Raw genomic sequence first — 18,120 nt, 5'->3', positions numbered from 1 at the left:
AAAAATTATTTTTTCGGTCAACCTGTATAAATTATTATAATAATGTTTAAATTACTGAATAGAGAAGTGAACCTTTCAAATGAACTATCACACTACCCCTATTCTGATTTAAAAAAATTATCGATTACCTCATCGCGCTCAGATGGATCACGTCACTAATATGATACATAATTTTATGTATAATATACCAAAAAAATCATAATTTAAAAATAAAAATCGGCCTATTTCGGGATTTCTCTCCAAAATTTTCCATGCTCGAAAAACTGAATTTTTTCCATAATTTGGCCCCCTCTCTATGGTTATTATGTGGGCAAAAGATTGGCCCGATCGTTTGAGTAGTTGTTAAACAATTCTCTGTTAACCCTCGTAAGGCGGTGCATAGATTCTTACGTAAACAACGGTGCGGGGTGCACTTGCACCCCAACTGTATAACCCTTTTTTTGTATGTGAACGTCGGGGAAATTGATTTGAAAGATTATTAGGACTTATTTATTATAGTATGAAACAAAATTTTACAAAAAAGTACTCATTTCTTCTTAAAAAAAATTATTATCGTTGCAAGACAAATACATGACATTTTTCAAAGAGTGACAACACAAAGTTTTTTCACATAATACAGTTATGCCGGGACTTTCGGTTTTTTTTCTCTGACGTATGTAACACCGACCTAGCCCCTTAGCTCTGTTAGCTCCATGTAGAACATCAGAAACGTCCAATTAAGGATATGAAATTTTCGTCATTTGCAATCTACAGATATTTTTCTAAAAAAAAACACGTAAACGCAAAGGGTTTTAAATGCTGTGACGGGTGGAATGCGTTTAGAATTGAATTTAATGCGAATAAAAAAATGGACAAAATCAAAAAAATTTATTAAAAAAGATAGGTGAGAAAAACGAGGTCTGAGGTGCACCTGCACCCCGCACCGCCTTACGAGGGTTAATACTATTTGAGTAACAAAAGAGGCGATTTTCACATGGCTATAGAACATCTATTTTTGACAAAAATTTGTTTAACCCCTTGTACTCACCTAGAGAAATTAAAAAAAAAAACCTTTAGAATTAGCAAAAAATCGATATAAAGATGCTCCCGAGGCTCGATGTAAAGATTAAGTACAGTACTTGTTTGTCATATTCTAATGGTTCATAAATTTTTTGTCAAAGTTTTAACCGATTTAGACGGGGTGTAATGATAGATCGCCTCCACGTGGTGCACCCTGGGTAACGCTAAATGGTCTATCAATTTTTGGACGCCAAACTAGCCGCTAAGCTCTCCTGGCAACCAGTACGATAAAGAAAAGCAAGGAAAGGAATCTTCATATAGGAATATGGAAAACTACAAAGGTGTTTATCAACACCATTTGACGAGACGTATCGGACCAACCCTCCGTATATGTCAAATAAACATAGAGGGAATTAGTAGATCAAAATCTGAATTTCTTTCAAAAATACTAATCGAAAATAACGTTGACGTCATAGCTATTCAAGAAACTCCCATCAGAAACGCACCATCAGAAACCGAGCTTCTTAAGAGGGGTAAAATTCCGGGATATAGCATGATTGGAGCCACTTACAGCAATGTTTACGGAACTGCAACTTACGTGAATAACAGTATACAAAATTCCAAGGTGAAGGACTGCAGCTGCGAAAATAGTGTATCCATAATCTCTACAAAAGTGAATGACATAACCATAAAGAACATCTACAAAGCACCATTAACTAAATGGCCAACAAATGTAATCAAAACTGAGGACAACCAACCTACAGTTTACATAGGGGACTTTAACAGTCACCACAACAAATGGGGGTATGAAAACAATGATGAAAATGGGGAAAAACTCCTGGAGTGGGCCGAAGAAAACAATATCCACCTTATCCATAGTCTAAAAGATAAACCTACTTTCTTTTCTAGAAGATGGCGCAAAGGCTACAACCCTGATATATGCTGGGTTTCGAGTAACTCACAGTTACAACCACTCCCAAGCTCCCGAACTGTACTGCCTAGTTTCCCTCGCAGCCAACATCGACCTGTCATAATCGAAATAGGCATACAAATTTCTATCGTTGAATCCACGCCGAGACCCCGTTGGAATTTTAACAAAGCAAATTGGCCTGAATACACCAAAGAGCTGGACACCTGCATTCGCTTCATTGACCCAAAGGCCAACAATTACCACCGTTTTTTAGGAATGGTTATCTCTATCGCCAAAAAACATATCCCCCGAGGTTTTCGAAAGGAGTACATCCCAGGCTGGACGGAAGAAAGCCAAAAACTACATGAAGAATTTTTGAAATCAGAAGATCCCGAAATCGGTGACAACTTACTCAAGTCACTGGATTCAACTAGACTTAATAAATGGAAATCTACCGTAAAACATATTGATTTCTCCCGTTCCAGTCGGAAGGCATGGGGACTGATCCGCAAACTGGGCGAAGCAAGCAGAGCACAACACTTAAACAAATCAACAATTGAGCCAAATAAGATAGCCAATAGAATAATTGAGAACTCTCGAGCTCCATCTGAGAAAACTCATACATCGATGGTAAAAAAAGCTCTTAAACAACTTAAATCAAATACCCCCACAACATCAGAATACTCACGTGCCTTCTCATTGGATGAAATAAACGAAGCGCTTAACCAAACCAAAACGGGAAAAGCAGCTGGTTTCGATGGAATATATCCTGAGTTTATAGTCCACACTGGTACAAAAACAAGACAATGGCTCAAAGAATTCTTTAGCGACATTGTGACTACAGCTATGCTTCCCCCAGAATTTAAAAGAACAAAAATTATCGCAATCCAGAAGCCTGGCAAAGACAACAAGCTGCCTGAAAGTTACCGGCCTATCGCCTTACTCAGTTGCTGTTATAAATTACTAGAACGACTCTTATATAATAGAATATGTAACACCATTGAGGACGCTGTACCAATTGAGCAAGCTGGATTTAGAAAAGGACGAAGCTGTTGTGACCAAGTGCTGTCCTTAACTACATTCATCGAAGCTGGCTTTGAAAGACGTGAAAAATCTGCCATAACATTTATAGACCTTACGGCTGCCTATGACACTGTGTGGAGAGAGGGCCTTATTTATAAGTTGATGAAAATCATACCCTGTCTCAAAACTTGTCAGCTGATAAACAATCTACTAACTAACAGACTGTTTCAGGTATATATAAATGATGCACGAAGTAGCGTTAGAAAACTTAACAACGGCTTACCTCAAGGCTCAGTGCTAGCTCCTTTATTATTTAACCTTTATACGGCGGATATACCTGAAACAAAATCGAGAAAATTCGCTTATGCAGACGACCTGGCCATTGGCTTCCAAGATAATAGTAAGGAAGCTGGAGAACGAGCTCTAAACGAGGACCTAACTACACTTAGTAACTACTTTAAGAACTGGCGCTTACGTCCTAACACAAGCAAAACTGAAACCTGTCTCTTTCACCTGTCGAACCAACTTGCGGGCGATACCCTCAATGTAACTCTAAATGATGCAGCTATCAAACATAACAACAACCCCAAATATCTAGGCATCACACTTGATAGAACACTCACCTTCAAAAGCCATCTTACAAACGCAGCCGGTAAACTGAGAACAAGAAATAATATAATAACAAAACTTGCTGGAACAACTTGGGGTGCTTCTGCAGATACTCTTCGGACCTCTGCTCTAGCTTTGGTTTTTTCAGTGGCAGAATATTGTGCACCAGTATGGTTAAATAGTGCACATACAAACAAAATCGATGTCCAACTTAATCAAACCATGAGATTAATCACTGGAACAATAAAATCAACCCCAGTGAGATGGCTGCCTACTTTGAGCAATATTGCCCCACCAGATCTACGCCGTACAGCAGCATTAGTGAGAGAGTATCAGAAAATTGTAGCCAACATACAATTACCAATCCATCAAGACATACCAGACATCTCAAAAGAGCACCAGCGACTGAGGTCTAGAAATCCTCCAATCAGAACTGCCCGAACAATTGGTGATTCCTATGATATACAAAGGCAATGGTCCACAAGATGGATGCCAACAATAGCAGCAGACTATATTCAGATATCCACCCCAACCCAGGGTTTCATCGGATCGGGTCTGCCCCGGCCCACCTGGACGAGGCTTAATCGCATACGTACCGGACATGGTAAATGTGCTGATTCTCTGTTCAAATGGGGTCGTGCAGAAAGTCCACAGTGTGATTGTGGATCGCTTAGACAGACCATAAGTCATTGTGTTTCAGATTGCCTAAATCGGGCCTACCGTGGAAACCTCCAGTACTTTGTGGAATGCTCCCCAGATGCAATTGAATGGCTATGTAAATTGGACATTAATATTTAGATTCATTCATTATGTTTTGGTGTTTGAATGATATATGTGTATATGTGGATATATGTGTGTATATATGTATATATGTATATATATTATATTTGTGTATTTATCGTACTGAGAAAGTCCATACGCTAAATAAATAAAATAAAACCGATTTAGACATTTTATTCATATAATAAATAATGAGCATGAAATTGCTCATAAAGATTCCGTAAAAACGTATATTCCTTATAACGAGGAAAAAATAATATTGTTGTCTGTATGTTGTTTGAAAAACAATCGGTAAACAAAAAAAAGTATTAGATTTATTGTACGCTACACCTACTATCAACTATCCTTAATGTTTTGAAGTTGATGAAAACAGGGTCTTGCAATAAGGGGACAAGTTTATGGTTTTGACGGTCTGATAATAAATCATGCAAACTTTTTAAAAATAATATTGCAATATGTAACTATGATAAAAATTCAGAAATACACAGAAACAAAGTTATGAGTATAAGTAAATTAGCTCTAAAATCTTAAGAGCGTAGGCGCAAAATTTCGTTCCAATGTTGTTTAAATGCATTCATTTTTTTTACTAGTTACAGGGGTGAAAAAGAAGAGAAAATTGAGTGTGATTTTTAGTTTCAAATATCTATTCAAAAGGAACTTTTTGTTTGTTCTAAGGGACTTTCCACCCTCAGTAGTGTTGCCCAAAATCGGTCATTGGTCTTGCAGTCTTGGTCTTATTCTTGCGGTTTCGCAAGACCAAGACCAAGGCCAAGACCGCTTTATTTTAGCAAGACCAAGACCAAGACTGACCGTGCAAGACCTGAGCAAGAACAAGACTAAGCCTGCGAGACTCTTGCGTCTTGCAGTTAGGATTGAGTGTCATTTTAGGGAATATAGTAGTTCGGGTATATGCTTAGAGACTATGAGACGCAAAAAGATATGTAGGTAACAAAAATTTGGAAAATTGGACTTGTGCGGATTATAAAAAATACAATAAACATACATAGCGAATCAAAATTCATTAAAAGGACACTTGACATATTTATTTGACGCGTACTCAGAGGTCATAATAAATTAATACAATGTAAAAATTAAATATTTTGTAATACATCCTTCCTAGCAGACGACGGCGACGGACGCCTTCGCTCTGAAATTAATTGTACTTATGTTAATCGTCTAGATTTTGAGAACAGCTGTCCTTTCATAAAATAATCTGTGTTGTGACGCCCACAGTAATATCCTATTGAAACTTTTTAAAGATATGTCGGCTACCTTGATAAAAAATATAATACGACACACACTCAATTGTTTTTCCTTATCAGTTAGTAGGATTCTAAATACCACATCGTATAAAGATAACATCGTACTTGTAAACTTTCTGCAGAGTGTGCAATTGTATATCAATGGGTCAAACAAAATTCCTTTCTAAATAGACAGAGAATGTTCTTTAATAGTTCAGTCAAGTTTATGTCATTTAATTGGTTTTTTGTGTTTTAAGCATGTTTTAGCACATATGTAATAAAAGGTTATTAAATGCAAATGTTTAAAGAAACTTACTTACTCCCGTGGGATATGGTAGATAGCTCAGTTAGTGAGAGTATAGGCAGGGATGTATATAGTTGGTTTGTACTATGTCTACAGGGTGAGGCAGATAAATTTCCTATTAGTAATATCTCGAAAACTAAAGGCAACAGAATCATGAAAATGAGAACGAAGGGGTTTTAGGGAGTGATCTATTTAATGAATGTATTTTCATCTATTAACTACTTCCGATTGTACCGGATGTTGCTTATAACTTCGTTTTTTTTTAATGGGGCACCCTGTACATTTTTCATTTCTAAATTATCCTCGATGTCTTCATTGTTAAAATATAAAGTTTTGTAATGTTATATAGGGTAGTTTAAAAGAGAATTACATTTTTTTTAATTCCGTAGCAATATTCACACCCTGTAGAATTGTAGTAGTTTGACATCAAAAACTCTGTTTACGTTCATATGATTTTTAATATACCTAGTCTACTATTGTTAAGAATTGTTAGCATAGCTAAATTTTTAATTTTAGAATAAAGGGTTGGTCGAAACTCGGAATGAGTATTTTCTGAGTTTTTTTAATGGAACACCCTGTATGTTAGTATTGTAATGAAATGGTATGTTATGGTACTTTTTTATTTCTTAAGCATTCCCTATACCTAACTGCTTTAGTTTGTGAGTTATTGGTGATTCAAGCCAAATATTAATTGAAACAAAAAATAAGTAAAATTTTATTAGGTTGGTCGTGAACATATTCAATCGCAAATAATTTTTCGGAAATAGGTACATATTAATCTAGACTGATCCTAAAAATTACCAATATTGGTTGAGCTATCAAAAATCCTACGTAGGTAACACCGTTGGCGCGATTAACAATTAAGCACAAATTAAAGCAGTTTCTAGGCATTTTAGGGCTCAATTCAAATTTTAACAAACACTGAAATAATGTGTAAATACGCTAATCAAATACATAATATAAAAACGATTCAAATTTTGTATCATTTTCATGTAAAAACGCTGTAGAATGAATATCAACAACAGTTTTGAACATCATAGGTGTAGATATATTATTTGTACGTATTCTAAATTTTTGGACATGTGTGTATGTACATTACAAGGCAGACAGATGAAAAGTACTGAGGGAGACCTAGGTCCAGCGTGGACGCGTACAAATTAATAAAGATGATGATGATAACCTTACAATAGAAATATCGCATACCTAGTTCAATTGTGCCACAACTGCAAAAAATTCGAATTTTGGGTTCAGGCTGTAAAATATTGCCTATATAATGGCCCATCTAATTCAATACATCCTGAACTAAAATATTGTTTTGGATAAGTATAAAGTAAGTTACTTCGGTATTTCGTTGTAGGGTTTTGGAGATTTTGAAAATGCAATATGGCCATAACTGGGAGATGTGGCGATAATGTACACTGCCACAATACAACCGATGTAATTCAATACGTTCAATATGGCCACAACTGCAAAAATCAAGAGAGAGGTGGCGATAATATACACTGCCACAATACAACCGATGTAATTCAATACAGCCACAACTGCAAAAATCAATTGCTTTTTTCATTACATTGCCGCCGTATCTCCTAGGTATCGTTTTATAAATGACTTTCTTCACAATGCAATATCGCCATAACTATCAAAATCATAATAACGTTTTATTTTTAAAAAATTGTAATAAGATCCAGCGAATAACTGTATAATTTGCTACCTAAATTGTAATTTCGAAGCCAGTCATTCTCAAAATAAATTATTTACAGGGCATAACGCGTTTCCTACAGAACGTTTTGCTCATTTCTCGAGAATATGTGTTTTGCACTTGTGGCACTATTGAACTAGGTGTGCGATATGTTAGGTGACTAACCAATTACGTATTTAAATGCATTTATTGATTTAAAAATATTGATGGATTCAACCGTTACTTGATTAGTCCATGTGGTGAGACCGCTCCCGTCTGAAAAAAATTTCTGATTCGGTTTCTTTGTGGATTCCTATTCAAAAATGTCCCCTTTAAACAAATCAGAAGGGTGCCGGGCGGAATTTTTGGGCAGAAATTGTGTACAATAAATATATTATACACGGCTCACTAAAATAATTAGTTACGCCCCTGTACTACTGATTACTTAAAATTCAAGTAGTATTTATGTAACCTTTCTGGAAACTCCAGGTTATTGTTGAGACTCGCATTTGAACCCCTCGCCGGGGCAGATCGTCAAAAGCTTCCTAACGAGAATCATCTCTAATCTATCGACGCTCCCGCTATTCGTAAAAAGGCCGCATTTTACCGGCTTTTTTTGCTATCGTTTTATACCGCTCAGATAATTCAATCTGCTCAGTATTATCGACGATGATTTATTTAGCGTATTAGTGAGTGCCTTACAAATGAACCAAATGGATTATGGAATTCAATCAGAGCTCTGATGTGACACGTCATCAAGGAATAAAACTGTAAGTACTCTACATGTATGTGAACATAACTTATTAGTCGTGATACTGTATGCATTTTGAACCATATACCTCTCGTAGCAAATATTCTTTGTGCCATTTATGCAGATAATACTTTAAATTACATATGAAAAATCGTTATCTACTCTTAACCAGCTTACCTATGGGAATATACTCTATAACCGTACAATAAGTATAGGTTACTATTGTTAAGGATACTTTACGTATTGCCTAAACATTTCTGTTCCATCGAGCCGTATCATATTAATTATTTATTAATTAAATCCTCAAGGTCCTTCGTATTTGCATATTTTGATAATCTCTATTCTGAGAATAACGGTTTTTCATTTATAGTGTCTTTCTGTTGCATTTGGAAATTTCCAAGCCACGCCGCCCCGGCACAAAAATAAAATATTCCTCTCTTTCTGCACTCAAATTCTCAGTATTTAACCCAGCACGTCTCTACAATAGCTGGTAGGTTGTTAAGCCCGGTCTACACGTGCAATTTCAGAAACTACTTGCTTTGTTCAAATAAAGGAGTCGTTTTGTTTGTATGAAAAAATATTTGCATATATTACATTATTTTATTTTCGTAAATATATTTTTCTGTTTATAGTATACAAAAAGTGTACTCATTTCTTGGCTGATAGTACGGGTGTTATAATTTTAACATTGTTTGTTCAACCTTTTGATTTAAATTAAATTTATAATTTTGAATCCGATTAAGCCTGGTTCACAGGTTACAAAAATTATTAAAAATAATTTTGTTTTCTTGCATAAATTGTAAGTTTTTGCTACATTTAGCTTCGCTTAAGCTCATTTTACACTTCTAGAAAACTATAGAAAATAAATAATTGTTTTTTCCTTCAATTTAATTAATTTAAATACTTGTTAAGGGTGTCTCACACTTGCTGAAAAATACCCATTTTGGAAAATTGCATATATTTTGAAATTTTATAGTTTTGCATTTCATATACTAATCTGCGCTCATACAGGGTGATACTATTAAGCCAATCTCACACTATTAAACGTGTAATATATAATATATTGTACATATTCTCTCATTTTCGCATCGATTTATAGGTTTAGACATTTGCAAATAATCTATCTAATCTCACATTCTCGCAACATGGCTGACCGATCAAAATATAACCGACAGAGGCTCACCGCAAAACTTGATATAACCAAGTTGGCTGATTCGGTTCCCACAACTCTTAATTCTCTAAACAAATATAAAATTCGTGAAATAATTTCACAACTCAAACATTCTTACGGACTTTTCCGCGATGCTCAAAATGTGCTGGAGACGATCCCCGAGGAACCTACCCCCTCTACTGATTCCTCTGTGGTTTTTGATAAATATTTGGATACAATTTCTCTATTGGAAGAAAGGTTAGAGGTCATTGAAAGTTCTAATGTGACTGCTACCCCCTCCCTCCAATTTGACCCTAATTCTTCTCTAACCTCACAGTCTATGGCTAGGCAACGAACAGTAAACCTCCCTCGTATTCAGTTAAAACCATTTAGTGGCTTAGTTACTGAATACAATTCATTCATTGAGACCTTTGATACAATAATAGGATCTGATACTACATTAAGTGATCTGGAAAAACTCATTTACCTCAAAAGTTTTCTAACTTCCGAGCCTTTGACGCTTCTCGAGCATATCCCACTCACAGGTGACAATTACAAAATAGCCCGGGATAACCTGACACAAAGGTACGCCAACTCTAAATCGCTTATCAAAACTCTCATCTCTCAAATTCTTGATGCGCCTCCTATTTCTGGAAACGCAAATCACTCACAATTAAGAAATTTTCATACGGTCATGTCAAATAATTTCAAGGCCCTATTGAACTTGAATAGGCCCCCTTCAGATCTCTTGCATTTACTTCTCATACATATCGCTACTCAGAAACTCGACGCACCTACCATTAGGGCTCTTGAGTTCCAATCCGGTGGTAGCCAAGCTACCCCTGATTTTGTCCATTTTCTAGGGGAAATCGAGACACGCGTTGTTCATCTTGAGAATATTCAATCTCAATCAAAACCAAAATCGACTACTACTTCCAGACACTCTTTACACCTAGCCTCAGACACTTCTACCAGTAACCTTTCGCCTCGCTTAGGTCCTAAGAAATGTTCCTATTGCAACGACTCTCACTCGATCTACTCTTGTCCTCAGTTCAAGCAGTTGAATTCTAAAGAACGTTTTAGTTTTGTCAAACAAAATAAATTTTGTATTAATTGTCTTGGGTCTCACATGCTCGATCAGTGTAAATCCAAATTCTCTTGCATAGTTTGTAAATCTCGTCATCACACGTTGCTCCATTTCGACAAAACGGGTCATAGTAACCCTTCCGCGGCTGTTGGCCAACACAACTCAAATAATCATAATAAAACCGCTATCTCAAATAACTCCCATACACAGGGTAATTCACAACAGGGGCCCTCACATGTTAGAGCTCCTGAAACGGAAGTTAATCTTCAAAATTCGACTCCACATTCAATGGCTCTATCTGCAGCCTCGCTTGATAATCATTTGGTGTTATTAAGCACACTCCAGGTCTATCTTGTCGCTCCTAGCGGCAAGAGGGTCTTCGCAAAGGCACTTTTAGACTCGGCCTCACAGGTTTCATTTATTAGTGCTGACCTCGTAAAGGAACTGTCACTCACCACTAGAGATGGAAAATTACGGATCAATGGAATTAACTCCACCTCATCCTCGTCTCAATCTATTGTAGATACAACAATTTTCGCTGTCGCTAACGACGTTCCTTTTGACATCTCGTGCTCTGTACTCCCAAAGATAACAAATCCGCTTCCTCAAATTTCTATTTCGGCGAGCAAACTAAACATACCCTCAGAGATACCATTAGGTGATCCGATGTTCCATGTAACATCCCCAATTGGTATCCTGCTCGGTGCAGACCTGTATAACGATATCATTCAACCTGAAATAATTCGTTTGGGAAAAGGTCTTCCCGTTCTTCAACGCACTCTACTCGGGTACACGATATCAGGGTCAGTTCCAGACTTTGCTCTTAAGTCGAAAAATACTAAAAAGGCTTTGGAATTTTATTCAAACTCTCTCGTTACTTGTTGTTCTCATAACACTCCTTCCGCCGTAAATGAGCCGGTAGTGTCCAACGAGGAACTATCCGATCATTTACAAAAATTCTGGGAGCTGGAAGAAGCCGCTCCTCAGAACACCGATCTCATTAATGATCACCCCGCTGAAATTAATTTTGTAAAACATGTTAATGTTCTCCCCAATGGACGATATGAGTCCACACTCAATCTCAAACTCCCTATCGAAGATATAGACATGGGAAATTCGTTTCTCTCGGCAAAAAGACGTTTTCTCAGTCTCGAGAAACGTTTTCAACTCAACCCTGATTTATTGGAAAAATATCAGGACATTATATCGGAATATCTCAATAACGGACAAATAATTCAAGTGCCGTTAAAAATGCTAAATGACTCAGGTAAACCTAATTACTTTCTCCCTCACTTTCCCGTTTTCAAATCCAACTCTACTACTTCCACTCGTATAGTTTTCGATCCAAACAATAAATCGTCTACGGGAATCTCCCTCAGTGACGTCATAGACAAAGGTTATGTCGTCCAACATGAACTTTTTGACATTCTCGCTAAGTTTCGTCAGTTTAAATTCGCACTAGTAGGCGACATCAAGGCTATGTTCCTACAAATCGCCATTTGTCCCACTGAAACATTTCTGTTAAATTTTCTCTTTAGGGACAATATTCAGCAGCCTTTACGGTGCTATCAATTTCAAAGATTACCCTTCGGGCTCCCAAGTAGCCCATTTATCGCTCAAAGAGTTATCAAGCACATCGCTGACAACAACAAACATACCCACGAACTTGCTACTAGTGTTCTGCAAGAATCTATCTATATGGATGACCTGATCAGCGGTGCTGACAGTCTTCATGAATTAAGTTGTCTTTTCGAACAATTAACTTCTTTGCTAGAAACCCATGGTTTCCTCCTCCACAAGTGGAACTGCAGTTCTTCAGAATTTCTGTCTCAACACAATTTAAATCCCGTCTCTGAAGTCAGTCTTAACTTCACGGGATCTGATAAAGTCTTAGGCATATTCTGGGATTCAGAACGCGACCACTTTTCGTTTAAAACTCCTATCTTCAAATTGGCTAATGTTGTTACTAAACGTACTATTCTCTCCTACATTGCTACTTTGTATGACCCGCTAGGATGGTTATCCCCTGTCCTTGTGAACGCTAAGCTCTTGATACAGGAAATATGGTCCCAGAAATTGGACTGGGATCAACCCATTGACTCACCCATCATTATGAAAAATTGGCAAAACCTCTTATCGACATTCAAAACTATAGAAGAGGTCAAGGTACCTCGATGCTTACTTTTACAAAAGAAAGTTGTTGATGTTCAATTAATTATTTTCACCGACGCATCGGAAAAAATATACAGCACTTGTGTGTATCTCAAAGCGACATACTCAGACTTTTCTGTATCGTCGCGGCTTATCGCTTCTAAAAACAAAATTTCTCCGCTAAAAAATAAACTCACCATCCCCAAATTGGAACTTTGTGGAATAGTGTTGGGAGTCACTCTGGCTCATAGACTTTTTCACATCTTCAAGAAAAATTTGAGTATATCTTCATCTCATCTCTTTGCTGACTCTACAATTGCCTTGTCTTGGATACTTTCTAAAAAACACATTTGGAACATTTTTGTACAAAACAGAATTCAAAAGGTCAATTCCTTGTTGGAAACTTTTCCTTGTGATTTCCATTTCGTCAGAAGTCACGAAAACATCGCTGACCCCGCTTCCAGAGGGATAAATGTCTTTGATAATCCCCAGACCACCGAAGACTGGTTATGCGGACCTAGCTTTATTAGAGACAATCCCATCGATTTTTCTCTTCATCAAATTCCTCATTTTCAGGATGATCTTCCTGAATTAAGGAAGTTAGTTGTCTCAAACATAGCAACAAATCACGAACTCAACGACACCTTTGAAAATCTATTCGCTAAATCTTCTTCTTTTCGTAAAATTCAAAGAATTGTCGCTTATCTTTTTAGATTCATCAGTAATATTAAAAAGAAAATAAATAACTCTCCACGAGATACGGATATATTGACGCCACCCGAAATGGAGATCGCTGATCACGCGATCATCAGGTATATCCAAAGTATCTACTTTAAAAAAGAGATTCTTGAATTGAAAAATGCTAAACTCGTGACCAATAAAGCCATTCGTAAACTCAACCCCTTCCTACAACATAATGATGGGCTGATTCGTGTGGGAGGACGTCTCCGACACGCCCCCATATCGTATAATCAAAAACACCCCATTCTACTTCCTTCTAAATGTCGAGTTGTAGAACTAATCTTGACTCAAGCTCATCATAAGTTATTACATTCAGGCGCGCAAACAGTACTTTCGTATGTCAAAATGAAGTACTGGCCAATTGACGGATTAAGACAGATTAAACGCTTAATTCGTAAGTGTGTAAACTGTTTCCGATTCATGACACCCAATTCTGTTCAACAGATGGCAGATATGCATCCCGATCGTGTACTCCCCACTAGACCCTTCCAAGTCGTCTCAGTGGACTATGGGGGGTTCTTCTTAATTAAGTCCTCACATTTGAGGAAGGCACCGCTTTACAAAGCATACGTAGCCTATTTCATTTGCATGAGCACTAAATGTGTTCATATCGAACTCGTCACAGGATTAAGCGCAGAAGCCTATATTCTTACTCTGAAAAGGTTTATTGCCAGAAGATCCACGCCCAGTATTATTTGGAGCGACAATGCCACAAATTTCCATGGGGCAAAAAATGAAATGCGCGAATTCTATGATTTTTTCTTAAATCAAAATAATTCAGAACAGATTAAGGAATTCTGTACTCAAAACTCCATAACTTTCAAGATGGGTGTTCCCCGCAACCCCCATCAATTCGGCCTCCATGAGGTAGGAATAAAGAGTGTGAAGTATCACCTCTATCGAATTATAGGAAATTCCCACTTCACCTTTGAAGTGTTTAACACAGTATTATGCCAAATCGAGGCTATTCTAAATTCGAGACCCATCACTAGGATGTCGTCTGACGCCAATGACTTCGCTTTCCTATCTCCAGCTCACTTCTTAGTTCAAAGAAGTTTAACCGCGCCCCCTGAACCAAGTGTTTCAGAAATACCTGAAAATAGGTTGAATCTTTTTCAGCGTATTAGTAAAATTCAACAGCAATTTTGGAAATTGTGGAAAAAAGACTATCTTTGCCTCCTGCAGCAAAGAAATAAATGGACCGACCCTACTGACCCTGTCAAGATCGGGGATTTGGTTCTGTTGAAGGAGGATGGTACTCCTCCACTCTTATGGCCAACTGCCAGGGTAATAGATGTATTGCCTGGTAAGGATGGTCTAGTTCGTACTGTCAAGATTCACACTACTCACGGTGATTTTCTTCGTGGTATTACGAAAATCGCTGTGATTCCCCTGGAAGATTAAAATCTATCCCTAGGGGGAAAACTTATCGTTTTCCTCCATTTTATCGTTGTTACCCCTTGTGTATATGAACTCTAATTTCTTCAAACATTTCTTATCGTTGTGCACATCTTTGCCAATCCCCTCTCTTCGAGGTGATATAGGCCATCTCTCTCGCCTGTCGCCCCCGGCAATATGTACAATAAATATATTATACACGGCTCACTAAAATAATTAGTTACGCCCCTGTACTACTGATTACTTAAAATTCAAGTAGTATTTATGTAACCTTTCTGGAAACTCCAGGTTATTGTTGAGACTCGCATTTGAACCCCTCGCCGGGGCAGATCGTCAAAAGCTTCCTAACGAGAATCATCTCTAATCTATCGACGCTCCCGCTATTCGTAAAAAGGCCGCATTTTACCGGCTTTTTTTGCTATCGTTTTATACCGCTCAGATAATTCAATCTGCTCAGTATTATCGACGATGATTTATTTAGCGTATTAGTGAGTGCCTTACAAATGAACCAAATGGATTATGGAATTCAATCAGAGCTCTGATGTGACACGTCATCAAGGAATAAAACTGTAAGTACTCTACATGTATGTGAACATAACTTATTAGTCGTGATACTGTATGCATTTTGAACCATATACCTCTCGTAGCAAATATTCTTTGTGCCATTTATGCAGATAATACTTTAAATTACATATGAAAAATCGTTATCTACTCTTAACCAGCTTACCTATGGGAATATACTCTATAACCGTACAATAAGTATAGGTTACTATTGTTAAGGATACTTTACGTATTGCCTAAACAAATTGTTTAAACAATTTTTTAAACAAATACAAAAGATCATGTTTTTTTGCTCTGGAACATATATTTTTAGATTTTTTGGGTCAATCTAAACAAGAAATGTATCTTGTAAAATTTTCTCAAAAATTGACAGTTTTCGAGTTATAGGCGATTTAAAATCTGAAAAATGCGAAAATCCGCATTTTCGAGGCTTAAAACCTCATATTTAAATTCTGTACATAGGAAGCATACTATCCTAAGTCACATTTTCATAATTTTACAGGAGGAGCACTTAAACATTATATTTTATGTTTGTTCAAAAAATGATAAGTAATTAATAATTGTAGTGAAAACTATTGTCGGTATTTAAAAATAGTATTATATATAGTTTGCTGTGGTATTTTGAAAGTAAAGTAAGGGTTTAAAGATAATAAAATAATGGACTTAGGATATATTACCTCTAAGTTATAAGCCTCCTTATATTTATAATACACATATACTAAGTCCTCATAAATTGGTTATCTGTGTAAAAAAACTCATCAATATTTCTTTATTTATTTTATTTAGTTATAATTAACATACAGTTTTCAAATTACATGTTATCATTATCATTAGGGTACTCGGATTCTTCGTTTGAATGTGGCAGATTTTTATAGAAATCATGGCAATAGGATGGCAAGTATAAGAGTAAGTCCATAAGATCACTATATTTTTTTGTTGATATAGGAATCAATTGCATATTCATTTGGGTTAAGTTTCTGGCAAAATGATATCACCTCTTTTATTTCGTCTTAAGTCAACCATTTGAAAAGTGTCACTGTTGAATGATGTTTTATATTGAAGCATTCCAAAATTTTCTTTGGTAACACGTAAGATCACTGATTTTGAAATTTGAAATGCCCCTCTATCAGTATTTATTTTCCGATTAATAAATGGACCTGTTTGAAGAATATAAGCATTCAAAATTTTTAAAATCATTGAGTTCCATGTTGACAGCTTCGTATTTATTTGAGCACTGACGAATAAATTGTTGCCAGTCCCAGGGTGTTAATATAGTTAGAGTGGGTAGTTTTTCCGTTTCCTTTCTATATTAGCGTGTACTGAATCGGATTCCATATGCGTGTGCGCCTTTAGAAGAAATTTACAATCTATTACTTGTAGTTTGGGATATCTTTGAATGAGGTAAAATGCACACATAACTACACATAGGTTTTTGGTCTGGCCCCAACAGTTATCTGCCCATATGGTTACACATTCGACGTCAGATGAAGGAATATTTAGATCAGCCCACTTTAAAATTCCCGAAGCAATTTCATTTCCTCCTCTGTTTGCTTTGGTTTCATCCCACATTACACAATATGCAGCACTATTATATCCATCGTATAAAGTGTAATTCAAAGTCCATAATTTTCGCTTATAAAAATTTACACAATTGGTCAAATATGGCGTTGGAAGGCACTTTTGTAGATCACCAGTCAGTACTTTGTACTTTATATTTACTTTTACTTCGGCCATATCAATAGATTTAAATTTATATCTGTCTTCTGCTTCTTTTAAGTGCGTATATTTCTCGTTTTCAATCAGTTGTTTCTCAGAATCATTATCAATTGCTCGTATTTTAGCTGCAAACATATCGCAGTCGTCACAAGTGTCTACCTCTGGGGGTTTAAATGTTAAATTAAATTGCTTATTAAATATATCGCGATATAGCCAGGGCTTTGCTATGTCTTCAGTAGCATCCTTATTCTCTGTTTTTACCTGTTCGTATAATTTATACATTTTTTTAATATTTAAATCAGGCCCTAAATAATTCTTTTTGGGGCTTTCCCGATTGTAGTGACACTCGTATTTGGGAAAAGATGAAATATGTGATACCACAGAATGAATAATTTTTTCTGTTGTCTTATTACTTGGCTCACGAGTGCCCCTAAGATCCCGTTGAACCATACCGCCATCCTGTCGCTTTGATAAAGCAGTCTTCACTACTTGTTGTGAAATACTTAACGTGTTTAAGAACATGGTTCTACAAACTACAGTTCTATTACCGTTAATTACAAAAGAGTAAACCAAAGTATTTGATCTTAGTTTAGACTCATCTCCTGAGCGCGACCTACTTCGTTCTGTAGGTTTCGTTTGGACACAAAATAATATAAATTGCCGTTTGATGTTATAATCTGCTGTATCATTCCAATATTTTTTGAAAATATCTTCCCTTTGAGCTTCAAATAATTTTGAACCACATTTCATGCGGCAAGATTTTCCGCATGACACTTTCAAGTTTTTGCAAGGAACATTCTTACCCTTCTTACTAACATAGGCCCTTCCACCAACATAGTTTCTTTTTCTCTCATTCGCTTTCCAGTTAAGAACATGTCATGTTCGTTTCTTTCCTGTTTGCTTTATTTTTGTTTTATTGACGACTTTTCTTTTGGTCACTAGACGATTGGGATTTATAGTATCTTCTACTGTATTAGGTAAAGAGTCTGGTATAGCATTAGATGTACTTGGCACACCTTCT

The sequence above is a fragment of the Diabrotica virgifera genome, chromosome 1, assembly GCF_917563875.1.
Source record: "Diabrotica virgifera virgifera chromosome 1, PGI_DIABVI_V3a".
NCBI classification, from domain to species: Eukaryota; Metazoa; Arthropoda; class Insecta; order Coleoptera; family Chrysomelidae; genus Diabrotica; species Diabrotica virgifera.
This window is presented reverse-complemented; position numbering follows the sequence as displayed.